This window comes from Pristiophorus japonicus, unplaced genomic scaffold (genome assembly GCF_044704955.1).
Source record: "Pristiophorus japonicus isolate sPriJap1 unplaced genomic scaffold, sPriJap1.hap1 HAP1_SCAFFOLD_262, whole genome shotgun sequence".
NCBI lineage: Eukaryota > Metazoa > Chordata > Chondrichthyes > Pristiophoridae > Pristiophorus > Pristiophorus japonicus.
Genome location: NW_027252362.1, coordinates 889,847 through 906,449, shown reverse-complemented (window position 1 = coordinate 906,449; position 16,603 = coordinate 889,847). Strand labels below are relative to the sequence as shown.

Here is a 16,603-nt window from a genome sequence, read left to right as displayed (position 1 = left end):
GTCGTGGTTATCATGTTCCCCAAACACACCAAAGGTCCCCGCGTGGAATCATTTTGAAAACATTAAAATGGACCGAATGGCCGACTCCTGTTCCTAATTCTTACGTTCTAATGATCTTATGTCTTTTCACTGGAGAACAATCTCTCCCCTGAACATGCTTGAGGAGAAAGTTCCAACAAAATATTTCCACCCGGTGAGCTTTCCCGCGTGTGAGGCAAACGTGTTAAACGCTACACTGCGGACACATCTCCACTTGCAGCACCAGGTCAGACGGAAATGTAAAGCGAGCAGCTGAACTGCTGAATCCCACTTTTAAGGACTTTGTCGTGGTGTCAGAACAAATTCTGGGTGAGCCTCCATTTGCCGGTGAAGTTTGAACTTGCGGTTAGAACTTTTGCAAAGAATGACTTGCATTTTTACGTGGCCTTTCAACAACTCAGGATGTCCCCAAGTGATTTAAAGTCAATGAAGTACCGATGGAGCCTTGTAATGTGGGGAAAGATGTGCCCCAATCACCCCATACGCATCTGAACTCGTTCAGAAGCAGGCGAGTGTGTAACCTGGGTCTATAACATAAAGTAATGGGCTCATTAACGATTAAAGCCCATTATTAATCCTCTCACACACCTCAGTTATGTTTATGCAATGCATCGATGGAAACTTCAACAACTGAACTTTACTGTGTTAAGGAACTTTAATCATTGATGAAGTTTTATCCCCTATCTGATTTTACACACACTGTATTTTAGGAGAGTGAGTTAAAATGCCCATCGCTCATGATACAAGAAACCTGGGGCGACTTTTTAAAATGTATCCCACAGAAAAATATTCGCTAAAATAATGTTTCTGTCCGTGCTCAAACCGAGGATATTTCACATGTGCGGCGAAGGTGATAACCGTTACACCTCGAAAAAAAGCATCCTGCAGCGTTGCCTCACTTCCCAGCAGCAGATCAAAGCCACAAACAAACCCATCGATTATTCCCACTTCCCCACCTCCACAGATACTGCCCGACCTGCTGAGTGTTTCCAGCATTTTCTGTTTTTACTGAATACACAAACACAGGTATTCGTTCAAAATCAAACGGGAGGTGGCCACACACAGATAAAACAGAGCCAGAGAGACAGCCAGGATCGGGAAACACAGGGAAATGGGACCGAACCAACAGGCACCTCACCGACAGGGAATGTAATTTACATAATCCTTGCTAGCTCAGTAGATCCAACATGAGGCTCTTATTCTCAGGGTTGTGGGTTTGAGCCCCAGGTTGGGTGAATCATTATTGTTAAATTTTATGTCGCTTTCTCGGGCAAACTTCATTAATTAACCGATCAGCTTCTTTTGCACAGTGAAAGTAATGTTAACTGAGGGAAAGTCAATAATTGAATAATTGGTTCTGTGTTTTGCATGTTAACTGTTGAACCAGATCCCATTTTACACACTGTACTTCAGGCATCTGATTCAGAATGTTCATTGCAACATGAACGTGCCCCTGGGGAAACAGTGAGACAGGTTTTAGAGCAAGGGTCTGGTTATTGTGAAACAGCAAACACAATATCAATTCCGGAAGAACAACACTAAATTAACTGATTTGAACACGCAGCCTCCTGATCGGGAGTTAGACCCGTAACCGTTGCACCACGATGTCCAGATTCTACAACAGTCCCAGTGGATCGGAAGGGAGAAAATGTAACATCGCTATTAAAGAAAGGAGGGAGAGAGAAAACCGGGAACTACAGGACAGTTAGTCTGACATCAGTCATCGGGAAAATGCTGTAATCCGTTGTTGAGGAAGTGGTGTCAGGGCACTTCGAAAATTATAACATGATTTGACAGAGTCAACATGGTTTTATGTAAATGTCATGGGCAGGTACAGAAAATAATCAAATAAGACTAATGTTAAGCTGGCCTTTATATCTAGTGAACTCGATCACCAGCAAGTGATCAGGAAGGCCAATGGAATCTTGGCCTTTATTGCAAAGGGGATGGAGTATACAAGCAGGGAAATCTTGCTCCAGTTATACAGGGTATTGGTGAGGTCACACCTGGAATACTGCATGCAGTTTTGTTTTCCATATTTACGAAAGGATATACTTGCTCTGGAGGCAGTTCAGAGAAGGTTCACTGGTCGATTCCAGAGTTGAGGGGGTTGACTTCTGAGGAGAGGTTGTTTAGATTGGGCCTCTACTAATTGGAATTCAGAAGAATGGTTCGTAATCTTATCCAAATGTATAAGATTATGAGGGGGCTCGACAAGGTGGATGCGGAGAGGATGTTTCCACTGGTGGGGGAGACTAGAACTAGATCTTAGAATTAGGGTTCGCCCATTTAAAACTGAGATGGGGAGAAATTTCTTCCCTCAGAGGGTTGTAAATCTACGGAATTCGCTGCCACAGAGAGCTGTGGAAGCTGGGACATTGAACATATTTAAGACTGAAATCGATAATTTCTTAAATGATAAGGGGATAAGGGGTTATGGGGAGCGGGCGGGGAAGTGGAGCTGAGTCAATGATCAGATCAGCCATGATCTTATTGAATGGCGGAGCAGGCTCGAGGGACGGTGTGGCCAACTCCTGCTCCTATTTCTTATGTTCGTATAACTGGAACACAAGGGGACAGATGTTGTGTGCAGCTGTACAAAGCCCTGGTTGGACCTCACTTGGGGGAGTGTGTTCAGTTCTGGTACCGCACAGGCAGCATCTGCTTTTTTGCCAGGAGACGAAACTCGCCTCCGATTGTTCATCCACAGCAAGTTTAAATATAATATTCCCGCCCTGGATAGAACCAGGAACTTTTCACATGTAAAGCAAACGTGATAACCGCTACACTACAGAAACCTCTGTTACAAGAAGCACAACAGAGGGGAGCTGAACAGTGAGCTCCCTCGGTGCTGATCGGGACCGATGCTGATGTGGAAGCAATTCATCCTCGACTCCGGGGGACTGCCTCAGAAGAAAAGAGGAGGATCAGGAATTTGTTGGCTCACCTTAAACAACTTCTGTCCCACACTGAAAGCTCTCAATCCTTCTCCTCCGCTGTCCTTTGCAGAAATGTCACGTAATTACCACCCACCATGTTCACTTCCACATCCTCACAGTGGGCCACAGCGACTCCTGCCATCTCCCCGCGATCAGCGAACTCACCCAGTTTGTAAAGTTACACCCGGAACAAGTGTCCCGCAAAGGGCAGGAGAAGCCAGAGAGTATGTAAACTCAGCGTGTAACAGGAAGTAACGGGGTTATTAACGGTGATTACAGCAATTCATCATCATCATAGGCAATCCCTCGAAATCGAGGAAGACTGGCTTCCACTCTCAAAGTGAGTTCTCAGGTGACTGAACCGTCCAGTACAGGAATTACAGTCTCTGTCACAGGTTGGACAGAAATGTTGGGTGGGACTGGTTTGCCACACGCTCCTTCCGTTCCCTGTGAATGTGTTCTGCATGTTCTCGACGATGAGACTCGAGGTGCTCAGCACCCTCCAGATGCTCTTCCTCCACTTAGAGTGGTCTTTATCCAGGGACTCCCAGCTGTTGTTGGGGATGTTGCATTTTATGAAGTGGCTTTAAGGGTCCTTAAAACGTTTCCTTTGCTCACCTGTGGCTCGCTTGCCGTGCAGGATTTCAGAGTATAGCGTTTGCTTTTGGAGTCTTGTGTCAGGCATGCGAACAATGTGGCCCGTCTAACGGAGCTGGTCGAGTGTGGTCAGTGCTTAAATGCTGGGGATGTTGGCCTGATTGAGGATGCTAACGTTGGTGTGTCTGTCCTCCGAGGGGATTTGCAAGATTTTGCAGAAACATCATTGATGGTATTTCTTCAGCGACTTGAGGTGTCCACTGTATAAGGTCCATGTCTCTGAGCCATACAGGAGGACGGGTATCACTGCAGCCCTGTAGACCATGAGCTTAGTGGCAGATTTGAGGGCCTGGTCTTCGAACACTCTCTTCCTCAGGCGGCCGAAGGCTGCACTGGCGCACTGGAGGCAGTGTTGAACCTCGTCGTCGATGCCTGCCCTCGCTGATAATAGGCACCCGAGGTATGCAATTATTCATCCTCTCACAGACCTCAATTATTTTCATGTGATAAACTGATTGAGAATAGAAAGAGGGTTAGTGCTCTGGATCTTAACCACTCGACCACCAAGGAAAAATTATGATAATGATGTATATTATATATATGTATATATATCGATATTAATAGAATCATAGAATCAGAAAGTTTCAGCACAGAGTGAGGCCATTTCGGCCCATCGTGTACACGCCGGCCGACCAAGAGCTATCCAGCCGAATCCCACTTTCCAGCTCTCGGTCCAGAGCTCTGTAGGTTGCGGCACTTTAAATGCACATCCAATTATCTTTTAAATGTGGTGAGGGTCCCTCCCTCTACCACCCTTTCAGGCATTGAGGTCCAACCCTCACCACCCGCTGGGTGATGAAATGTCCCCTCATATCCCGTCTAACCCTCCCCCAATTATTTTAAATCTATGCCTCCTGGTTGTTGACCCCTCTGCCAAGGGAAACAGGACCTTCCGATCCATTCTCAATTTTATACACCTCAATCAGGTCTCCGCTCAGACGTCTCTATTGCAAAGAAAACAGATTCACCATCTCCAAACTATCCTCATAGCCAAAATTCTCCAGAGCTGGCAACATTCTAGTCAATCTCTTCTGCACCCTTTTCAGTGAAATCACATCTTTCCTGTAATGTGGTGAACAGAACTGCACGCGTACTCCAGCTGTGGTGTAGCCAGTGTTTTGTACAGTTCAAGCATAACCTCCTTGCTCTTATATTCCATGCCTTGACTAATATAGGTAAGTATTCCATATGCCTTCTTAACCAAATTAACTACCTGGTCTGCTACCTTCAGGGATCTGCGGACCTGCATTCCAAGGTCCCTTTGTTCCTCTACACTTTTCAGTGTCGTACCATTTAATGTGTATTCCCTTGCCATGTTAAACCTCCCCAAATGCATTACCTCACACTTATCCGGATTGAATTCCATTTGCCACAGTTCTGCCCAACTGACCAGTACATTGATCATCATCATCATAGGCGGTCCCTCGATGAGTTCACAGGTGTTTCGATGAAGGACCCGATGTTCCGGTCCTGAATCCAATTGAGGGGATGGAAGATGCCTTTGTGTGGATTTTTTTAACGTGGGGTGACCGTTGCACATCAGTCACCACACGGGCTTGACAGAGATGGGTCTTGGTCCAGTGGAAAGGGTTAACCAAGACGACAGGAGACCAGCTCTGCTGCATGGACCCAGTGCCCACACATATCGCAATGTGGGCTGGGCCCGTGCTGCCCCTGGGCCCTCGGCTCTTCTGGGCCCCGTTCCCTCATCTGTCATACTCCTCCACGATCTGTCACCGCTCTTCCACCATAAACATTCACCGCATCTCGCCACAAACACTCGCCGCTCATCCGCCCCGACCTTCCACTCCTCTGTACCTGGGCCCTGCCGATGTTCTTGCTCACGCTCCAAAATGACGACCAGGGTTAACATAAAACTGTTAACATATATGGAATAAAACTTGAAGCAACTCCCGGAATCCCTTATAAGATGTGATTATGGTTTGTTGATCCAGATTCCAGAATCCATGGAGAGATGTTACCCGTGGTATAAGGTGGTGTGGCTGGATTCCGATAGACTGCATGGATAGCTTACCAACTTCGCTTGTTGTTTTAGTATAATCGCGCTGGTCCCTCGGAGAACAGTGTGAAGTGGTGGGAGGATCAATGTGGCCAGGATTCGTGTCCTGGTCAATATTTATCCCTGAATCAACATCACAGAGACAGATGATCTGGTCATCATCACACTGCTGCCTTTCGGAGCCTGCCGTGTGCAAATTGGCGGCTGTGTCTCCCACACTACAAGAGTGACCGCACTTCAAAAAGTACTTCATTGGCTGCAAAGCACCTTGAGACGTCCATTGATATCTTCCTGTAGTCCGCCACTTTCTTCTTCATTATCAACCACTCAGCCTATTTTAGTGTCATCTGCAAACGTCTTACTCATACCCTCAACATTTCAGTCCAAGTCATTGATGTATACCACAAAAAACAAGAGACCCAGCACTGAGCCCTGCGGAACCCCACTGGATCACAAAATCACCCATCAACCATTACGCTTTGATTCCTGCCTCTGAACAAATTTTGGACCCAACTTGCCACTTTGCCCTTGCATCCCATGGGCTTTTACATTCGTAACCAGTCTGCCAAGTGCGACCTTATCAAAAGCTTTGCTAAAGTGCATATACATTACATCATACCACTGCCCTCATCAATCCTCCTGGTTACCTCCTCGAAAAATGCAATCAACTTAGTCAGACCTTCCCTTGACAAATTCATGTTGACTATCCTTGATTAATCCATGTCTTTCCAAATGAAGATTTATCCTGTCCCTCAGGATTTTTCCTAATAATTGTAAAAGGTTCGGCTGGCCAGCCTGTATTTACTCAATCCCTTTCTCCCTTTTTAAACAAAGGTACAACGTTAGCAGTGCTCCAATCCTCTGGCCCTGCACCTGTAGCCAGTGAGGATTGGACAATGGTGGTCAGAGCCTCTGCTATTTCCTCTTTTGCTGCTCTTATCAGCCTGGATTACATTTTTTCCGGGCCTGGGGATTTATCCACTGTCAAAGCTGCTAAGCCACCACTACTTCCTCTCTCACTATGTTTATTTCATCTAATATTTCACACTTCTCCACCCTCATTGCAAAGTCCACATCGCCCCTCTCTTTTGTGAAATCAGATGCAAAGTATTCATAAAGAATCCTACCCACGTCTTCCGCCTCCGCGCACTGATTCCCCGTATGGACTCTAATAGGCCCCACTCTTTATCTTGTTATCATCGTGCTCTTAATGTATTTGTAAAACATCTTTGGTTTTTTTCCAGATTTAATTGCCAACATTCTCTCATGCTCTCTCTTTGCTTTCCTGATATATTTTTTAATTGCACCTCTGCACCTCTAGAGTTTCTGCAGTATTGAGTTATCCGTATCTGTCATAAGCTTTCCTTTTTTTCGATAACTTTCCCTGTATGTCCCCTGACATCCCAGGAGCTCTAGATTTGTTAGTCCCACCTTTGTTTTAAGGGGACATACTTGCTCTGTACCCTCAGGATCTCCTCCTTGAATGCATCCCACTGCTCTGACACTGATTTACCAGCAAGCAGCTGTTCTCAGTCCACTTTGGCAAAATTCCATCTCAGCTCAGCAAAATTGGCTTTACCCAAATTGAGAACTTGTATTCCTGTTCCCCTTTGTCCTTTTCTATAACTACCCTAAACCTTACTGAGTATGATCACTCGCACCAAAATGCTCTCCCACTGATACCCCTTCTACCTGCCCCTCTTCGATCACAAGACCCAGTCCAGAACCGCCCCTCCCATGATGGGCTTGTTGCATACTGGATAAAGAAGTTCTCCTGAATGCATTTTAGGAATTCTCCACCATCTGTACCATTCACACTATCATTTTCCCAGTTAATATTCGGGTAGTTGAAATCCTCCACTATTACAGCTCTATAGGTTTGCACTTCTCAACATTCTGCCCATATATTTGTTCTTATATCTCCCTCTAACTGCCTGGGGGTCTACAATGCACTCCCAGTAGTGTGATCGCCCCTTTTTTGTTCTTTAATTCAACCCACATGGCCTCGTTTGATGACCCCTCTCACACATCTTTCCTTTTCACAGCTGCAGGATCCGTCAATAATCTCTCACAACTCAACTGAAAGCAGCTGGAATGTGTAGCTTTGAGAGGGGCTTTCTGCACCGTCAGGGCTGGAAACTGTAGAGTTCGAATCTGTACCGAACTGTACAGACTATTCAGTAAATATAGCAGGACTGGGAGACATTGTGCTTTGTTAATACTTAACCAGAAATGCACGTTATTCAATGCTTCTCATATTTAATTGAGTACGTTTTCAGCTGTTTTTAAACGGGAACCTTTTGCGTGTTAAGCGAATATGATGACCACTACACTACGGAACCCACGCTTTCAAAGCAGACTGCACCCTGAATGCAGCAACTTAGACCGCTCGGCCATCCTGACTGCTCAATATTATGTGTGGCCACCTGCAGTTTGATTTTGAACTTTTGTGTCCTGTCACATGAAGTAAATGAGGACAGCAGGCGTATCTCTGCCTCACACCGGGGAAGCAGTGAGACAGACCTTGGAGCAAGGGTCTGGTTATTGCGAAACAGCAAAGAAAATATTAATTCTGGAATTACCCAAAAGGACAGGGAGCTCAACATGATTTAAACATGCAACTTACTGATCAAGAGGCAGACACACCACCGCTGCACCACGAGGCCTAAACACTGAGTCTGAGATGTTCGTCTATATGAAGGTTCTGCAATAAAAGTGGCTTTAAAATCCCCGCCTATTCCCACCGGGTGTCAGAAGCAGCGCTCACCTGCCAGTCACCATATGTTTATTTGTTAAACTTTTGTGTTGCTTTCACGGGATAGCATCATTAATTAACCCATCACCTTCGTTTGCACAATGAAAGAAATGCTAACTGAGGGAGAGTCGATACTTTAATCAATAAATACAGCAAATGCTTGAAATCTCAGCAGGTCAGGCAGCATTTGCCAGGAGATACACCTCACCTCCCATTGTTCATCCACAGCAAGTTTATACATAATGCTCCCACTTGGGATCGAACCAGGGACCTGACACGGATAGAGCAAACGTGACAGCTGCTACACTGCGGAAACCTCTGGCAAAGCAGCCCCAACAGAGGGGAGCTGACCAGTGAGCTCCCTTTGTGCTGATCGGGAATGTCCTGGCTCACCTTAAACAATTTCTGTCCCACACTCAAAGCTCTCAATCCTTCTCCTCCGCTGCCTTTACAGAAATATCACGGATCACCCAGCCACCGTGTTCACTTCCACTTCCTCACAGTGGGATCACAGAGGCTCCTACCGTCTCCCCGCGATCAGCTAACTCACCCAGTTTGTAAAATTAAACCCCGAACACCTGTCCGGCAAAGGGCAGGAGAAGCGGCAGAGTGTGTAAGCTCGTTCTGTAACAGATAGTAGTTGGGTTATTAACGGCGATTACAGCAATCATTAATCCTCTCACACACCTCAATTATTTTTCTGCGATGAACTGATTGAGAATGGAAAGAAGTTTAATGCTCGAGATCTGAACCACTCGACCAGAGAACAGCTTCGATAATTTGTATAAATATAAAAATATATATTTATTTATGGACCTGAATATCAACGGCGCGCTGCCGAGGCCTCCTGGCGCGACGGTCGTGCATCTAACTTTGAGCGGAGAAATTGTTCCACAGTAACACCCATTTCATCTTTTGTTCCATTTTAAACACTAGAAACTGAGACAGGGGAATAAATAGAGATCCAAAGCTCAACGATACAGACAAGAGGAAGAGAGAAGGGGAAATACTGTCCCCACCCAGAACTAATGCAGAAAACCCTCTGCTGCGCTCGGGGTGGCCACCCACAGCCTGGATACACTAACGTCCCAACAGCTCATTGACTGTCGGAGTGGGACTGTGCGGCGCTTCAGAAGACAGGTCGAAAAAGCAAAGTCACTGAATCGATCTCATGTGCTCCTTCTGCCAAGAATAGCTACACACAAAAAATGCTTTTACAAAAATTACACCTTATCTCCAAGTTTGTCAAAAAGTTAGCATGTTGGTCAAGGGGGATTATTCTCGTTTCTGGCTTGTTAATTGAAATTTGCGAGAGATCCCGGCGAGCCCACTATTCTGCCGCCAATTTTGAAATGACATCGAACTTTTGCAAAGAAGGACTTGCATTTCTGCAACACCTTTCAGGAACTCATGATGCCCCAAAGCACTTTACAGTCGTTGAGTTATGTTTGAAGTGTTGTAGTGTGGGGAAAGATGTGCCCAAATCACCCCACACGAACCTCAACTCTTTGCGAAGGAGTTCGGTGCAAATAATCAGGGACTTGGACTTTCTTTGAATGAATTCTGCTTGTACCTGTATTCAAGCTTGAAATAGCAACTAGGCTTCCAACTCACGGGAGCAGCGTGCAGCGGTTCGCGAGTAGTTGACGAGGTTTGGGGTTGATGTACGTCACTTTCAATCTTTGAAATTTCACCAAGCAAAGAAATGATGAATCCAACTGTCCCTGTAATCCTTTTGTTCAGGTTTAATCACAGGAATATCTGCAGTCAGGAGGTGAAAAGTTATTAAAACCGACGACTGGCTTTGGGACAATCAGTATACTTTGTCACAGACAAGGCACCGGAAGGCTGGAAGGTAGATCACACCAGTTGTGGGAGAGCTGGTTGGTGGTGACATGGAAGTGTCTGCAGTGTGCGGGACCAGACTGCTTCCATGCATCCACAATGAATGTCCCTCCCTTTATTTGGGAAAAGTACAACTGAGAGTAGACAAGTTCCATCCCGGTCGGAGCAATCTGAAGCTTTAACTGACTGACACCCTGGTTTGGAATGTCTTGCAGTTTGCATTTAAGTTAGTCTCTGTGGCGCAATGGGTCAGCGCATTCAGCTGTTAACCGAACGGTTGGTAGTTTGAGCCCACCCAGGGACGAAGCCTTTAACTGTTTTCCCCGAGGATTCAGTGCCGCACAGTTCCAGGTTGTCATTGTGCGTATTGGCTGCACGAATATATTCCGCAAACATTGCCAGCTGTGCTGTTATCCAGTGAGTTCCCACTCCAACTCTTTTATGAACATTTACTTCATGGAAAACGATAACAATTTTTTACATGGACCATGGTCCTCCATCCAGTCCACGAGAAATAAATTACGTTACTGGGTTTAAAGGAACTGGTGGAAATTGTCTGACCGATCGTTATGGCTTTGCTTAGATTCTGAGAGTCAACAGTTTGCGAAGAATTATCTCATGGCCAATGCCTAGCATGAAAATGTCTCTCAGCATTTGTTCTGGGAATCCCTCAAATTCGCAATGTCCTGCGAGGCACCTTAATTCGGCGACATAGCTCGCCACTTCCTGGCCCTCCGACCGTTGGCACGTGTAGATCCGATACCTCGCTATCAGATCGCTTTCTTTAGGATTTAGATGCTCGCAGACCAGCGTACACAATTCTTCATAGGATTTAGTTGTTGGTGTCACCAGAGCTAGAAGATTCTTCATGAGGCCATAGGTTGGTGCCCCACAGACGGTAAGGAGGATCGCCCTTCATTTGGCCGTGTTCTCGTCGCCTTCTAGCTCGTTGGCCACGAAGTATTGGTCGAGTATCTCCACAAAGGCTCCGCAATCGTCCACTTCTGAGAACCTCTCCAGGATACCAACTGTTCCTTGCATTTTTGCGTGGTTGTTCATTGTCTCGTCACCAATTGATATGTTCATAATAAAGGATGAAAGTTATTATTGTGAACACTGAGTAAGTGTGACCTTAGCTCCTTTAATAAGACTCCAAAGAACAGGTACCTCATGGGTGGCCTGCTTACATACCGTACTCCCAAGGGATACTGGGATCCCTTGGGACTCCGAAAGGTAGGCCCTCTGATGATGGTGTGCACAGGTTGTCAAGTGTTAAATACATAACACAAGATGTGAACAGAAATCAACCATCAAAAGCCCTGCCATTAACCGCAAAGGGTTTCCTGCAATTTTCTGATCGCAAAGCGCTTTCAGTCCTTGTCCTTAAAATTGCAGACGTGGAAATTGGGGAGTTTAATGACTTTGAAAGGAGGACATTGTTGCTTGGTGCCGTTCTGGTCAGAGAAATATTTGTGAAAGGAACTTTTTGCAGAGAGAGGGATTGTGCATTTCAGCTTGTTGCTGAACACTTCTCTCTGGGCACTGAGCTAAGCAGCAATTTCTGTCGTGTGAAGGTTATCACATTTCCTTCACACGTGCAAAGTTCCCGGTTCAAGCCTGCGCAGAAACATTATTTCTCAAACAAAAACTTGTCTGCAATAAAAACTGTTTTGGATACATTGTTGAATGAGCAATGCACATTTAAAACCAGTCTCCTCCAATACAGATTGTGTAAAATCAGATCGGGGGTAAAAATTCATCAAGGATTAAAGTTTCATGAGTTATTAAAGTTCACTTTTTGAAGTTTTGACTGTCCCTGTCAGCATTTCATTCATTCCGTGAAACAACACGATCGGTTTACACCAGCGGATCGAAGCTGCATTTGAAACCCACAAACAACTCATTAATTATTCGCTCTTCCCCAGTTCCAGCGCTCAGAGGGTTATTGTCCATCCCTGGGATACAAGCTACCTCGGACCAGGACCAAAGCTCCCCGTACACCGAGCACAGGCTCAGTAAAACCCCGGGGAAGAGGTTATCCCGGTCACTGGGCCTTCCAGCAGCCCTGAACAAGTGCCCGGTCTGAAACTTTCCAGAGCAATAACTTGTATCTGGAACATCTAACAGTAAGGACGGCCGAGCGGTCTGAGGCACTGCTTTCATTATTTGATTAAATTATCAATTCTCCCTCAGTTCGCATTTTTATCATTGTGCAAAAGAAGATCATGGGTTCATTAATGATATTGACCCGCAAAAGCAACATAAAAGTTGAATGAAAAGTAATCGCACAACGTGGGGCTCGAACCCACTACCCTAAGATTAAGAGTCTCATGCTCTACCGACTGAGCTAGCCGGGCTTCTCAACATTTACTCTGTCAATCCCCATCAGAATATTGTCCGTTTCAATGAGATCACCTCTCATTCTTCGAAATTCCAGAGAGTATCGGCATATTCTACACAATCTCTCACCAGAGGACAGTCCTCTCATCCCAGGAATCGATCTGGTAAACCTCCGTTGCACCACCTCCAAGGCAAGTGTGACCTTCCTCAGAAAAGGAGACCAAAACTGTGCGCAGTACTCCAGGTGTGGTCTCACCAGGGCCCTGTACAATTGGAGCAAGATTTCCTTACTCTTGCACTATGGGCGGAATATTAGGTGCTATGGTCCGAATATCCTGATTTTCTGCTGATTCTACGGTTGTATAAAAAGTTATTAAAATTCGACATTCACTCGGCAAACATATTTGTATTTCCTTCAGTGTGCAACACTGATGGATTGATTAATGATGATTGAAACAATTATTCAGTATTTCACAGACTTGAATTATATTTGTCAGCTTGCTCTGTAAAAATGCTTTCCCTGACCAGGAATCAAACCCAGACCACGTCAGTGAGAACACCAAATCCTAACCACTAGACTACCAGGGAACACTGCTTGCAGCCTCTGCGATAGCTTTAAATATAGTCAGCTTACAATCACAGCTGAGAATTGTGCGGTGACACGGCGTGCAACTGGATTTGCTGGGAGCAGCGTGGAGGCCCTTGGATAACCCTTGCCACTGGACCAAGACCTCGCTCTGTCAAGCCCGTGTGATGGCTGGGGTGCAACGGCCACCACACGTTAAAAAAATCCACGCACAGGTATCTTCCACCCTTCAACACGCAGTTCGGGACCTGGAATATTAGGTCCATCATTGAAACACCTGTGAACTCATCCTTTTTTGGCGTGGAAGCAAGTCATCCTCGCTTCGAGGGACTGCCTATGATGATGATGAACTGGATTTGCTGCAGTCCGCGGGCAGCAGGTGATGAAAGCGGGCATGAGAGGGTGAGTGACAGGTGGGCACTGCTTCTGATGCTGTCTGACCCACGGTGGGAGTGGCCGGGGATTTTAAAGGCCTTTCATTGCACCAATGCAGGGTAAATAAAACTGTGTTTCAGGAACCTTCATGTATACAAACATGGGCACTCTGCACTGTAGACCTCGTGGTGCAACGGCCGTGTGTCTGACTCCAGATCAGAAGGCTGCGTGTTCATATCACGTCGGGGTCACTGTACTTATCCATATTGTTCTTCCGGAATTGAGATTTTCTTTGCTGCATCACAATTTATTTTCCCACCCATCTTTGTACCATCAGCAAACTTGGCTCCATTGCACTCGGTCCCTGTATCCCTGGGATAGGGGAGGGAAGACACACCGGAGAAGTGTGAGCTTGTGGACCGGAGAAGTTGCAGCTGCTGGAGCTGTGCATTTTATCGGGGAGGGACGGGGGGAGAGCCCGCCGAGTGACTGGAGAAGCTGAGAAGCTGCTGTGATTTTCATCGGGTTTGACACTGTTTAAAAATGGCAGAGTGCCAAGTTTTCTCTCCCTACTGCCCATGCGCGAAGGTGCCGGCAGTGTTTTCGGCGCAGGCATTTGGCTCCACCCCCCACTTCACCATCGACACCACGCCAGGACTCCGGGGACTGTACACAGCGGCCAGGATGGGGCGAGTTTTTCCCCGAGCCGTTTCCAGCGCACAAAGTCGGTGCGCTTGAGGTCAGTGCGCCGATAAAACTGCTTGGGGAAAATCTAGCTCTTAAAGGGTAAGGAGTACACTGAAGGAAATACAAATATGTTTGCCAAGCAACTGTCAAATTTTAATAACTTTTTATACAACCATCGAATCAGCAAAAAACAGGGCACTCGCCCCATAGTACTTAATATATAGCCCATAGTACAAGAGTAAGGAAGTCTTGCTACAATTGTACAGGGCCCTGGTGAGATGAGGAGAACTTCTTCGCTCAGAGAGTTGTTAACCTGTGGAATTCTCTGTCGCAGAGTTGTTGATGCCAGTTTGTTAGATATATTCAAGAGGGAGTTAGATGTGTCCCTTATAGCTAAAGGGATCAAGGGGTATGGAGAGAAAGCAGGAAAGGGGTACGGAGCTGAATGATCATCCATGATCTTATTGAATGGTGGTGCTGGCTCGAAGGGCCGAATGGCCTACTCCTGCATCTATTTTCTATGTTTCGATGTTTCTCTGTCCTGCTACTGCTTCTTTAATAATGGACTCCAACATTTTCCCAACCACAGGTGTTAGACTAACTGGTCTATAGTTTCCTGCTTTTTGTCTGCCTCCTTTTTTAAATAGGGGCATTACATTTGCAGTTTTCCAATCTGCTGGGTCCTCCCTAGACTCCAGCGAGTGCATGTCCACAGATCCCTGAAAGTAGCAGGCCAGGTAGCTAAGGTGGTTGAGAAGAAATATGGAATGATTGCCTTTATTAACCGAGGCATCGAATACAAGAGATGGGGTCGGTGGGGCAAGTTAGGTCACAGCTGGAGTACTGCGTGCAGTTCTGGTCGCCATATTACAGGAAGGACATGATTGCACTGAAGATGGTGCAGAGGAGATTTACGAGGATGTTGCCGGGAGTGGAGAATCTTCGCCATGAGGACAGATTAGAAAGGCTGGATTTGTTTTCCATGGAACAGAGACTGAGGGGAGACCTCATTGAGGTGCATAAAATAATGAGGGTCCGAGATATAGGAGATAGAAAGGACCTATTTCCCTTAGCAAGGGATCAACAACAAGGAGGCATAAATTTAAAGTAATTGGTCGAAAGTTTAGAGGGGATATTTCTTCACGCAGAGGGTTGTGGGGGTCTGGAACTCACTGCCTGAAAGGGTGGTAGAGGCAGAAACCCTCAACACATTTAAAAAGTGCTTGGATGTGCACCTGAAGTTTTGTAACCTGCAGGGTTATGGACCTAGAGCTGGAAAGTGGGATTAGGCTGGAGAGCCTCGAGTTGGCCGGCGCGGACACGATGGACCGAAATGGCCTCCTTCCGTGCTGTAAACTTCTTTGATTCTATGAACTCATTTGCAAAGAGTTGAGGTGCATGTGAAGTGATTTGGGCACATCTTTCCTCACATGACAACATTTCAAAGGTACTTAACGGCTGCACAGCGCTTTGAGGCGTCATGAGTTACTGACAGACGCTGCAGAAATCCAACTCTTTCTTTGCAAAATTTCAATGCATCTCAAGGCTGGTCTGTGATTTGAAACCAAGATCTTTCTGCAAATTTCAAGTAATAACCACTAAGCAAGAATCATACCCCTAGACCAACAAACCACCTGCTTAGCAAATGTGGAGATAAGATGTAACCATTATTGAAGCATTTTTAGTGTGTGTTGCTCTTCTTGATTGGAGGAGCACATGAGACGGAATCAGTGACTTTGCCTTTTCGACATATCTTCTGAAGCGCCGCACGGTCCCACTCCTGCAGTCAATGAGCTGTTGGGACGTTAATGTATCCATCATCATCATCATCATAGGCGGTCCCTCGAAACGAGGATGACTTGCTTCCACGCCGAAAAAGGATGAGTTCACAGGCGTTTCAATGAATGACCCGAACGACATCCCAAAGGGTGGAAGATGCCTGTGCGTGGATTTTTTAATAGTGTGGTGGCCGTTGCATCCCAGCCATCACACGGGCTTGACAGAGCGAGGTCTTGGTCCAGTGACAAGGGTTAAGCAAGACGACAGGCGACCAGCTCTGCTGCACGGACCGAATGCACACACATATCGCAGTGTGGGCTGGCCCGTGCTAACCCTGGGTCCCTGGTCCCAAACTCATGCCTCCGCTGTGCCCCGATCACGTCCCTCTACAGTCTCACGCCGCTCCTTTGGCCCGATCTCGCCGGTCCTGCTGCATCTGCCCACGCTCCAATCACAGACCTGCACCTTGATGACGTAACTCTTCGCTGCCGCCGCCCTCCTGCACCAGCTCGCGCTGCTCCCTGGAGCAGTCTCCCGGGACCTCCAAGCTGCTCCCAGGGCCGCTCGCCGTTCCTTTTATG

At 46.5% G+C, this 16,603-nt stretch overlaps 1 non-coding gene across 1 annotated transcript; it reads right to left on the bottom strand.

The window, feature by feature from the left end:
- Positions 1-12,539: 12,539 nt before the first annotated feature.
- On the bottom strand, positions 12,540-12,612 carry trnak-cuu (transfer RNA lysine (anticodon CUU)). Its single transcript has one exon. It is a non-coding gene; the product is annotated as a tRNA-Lys (tRNA).
- Positions 12,613-16,603: the final 3,991 nt, after the last annotated feature.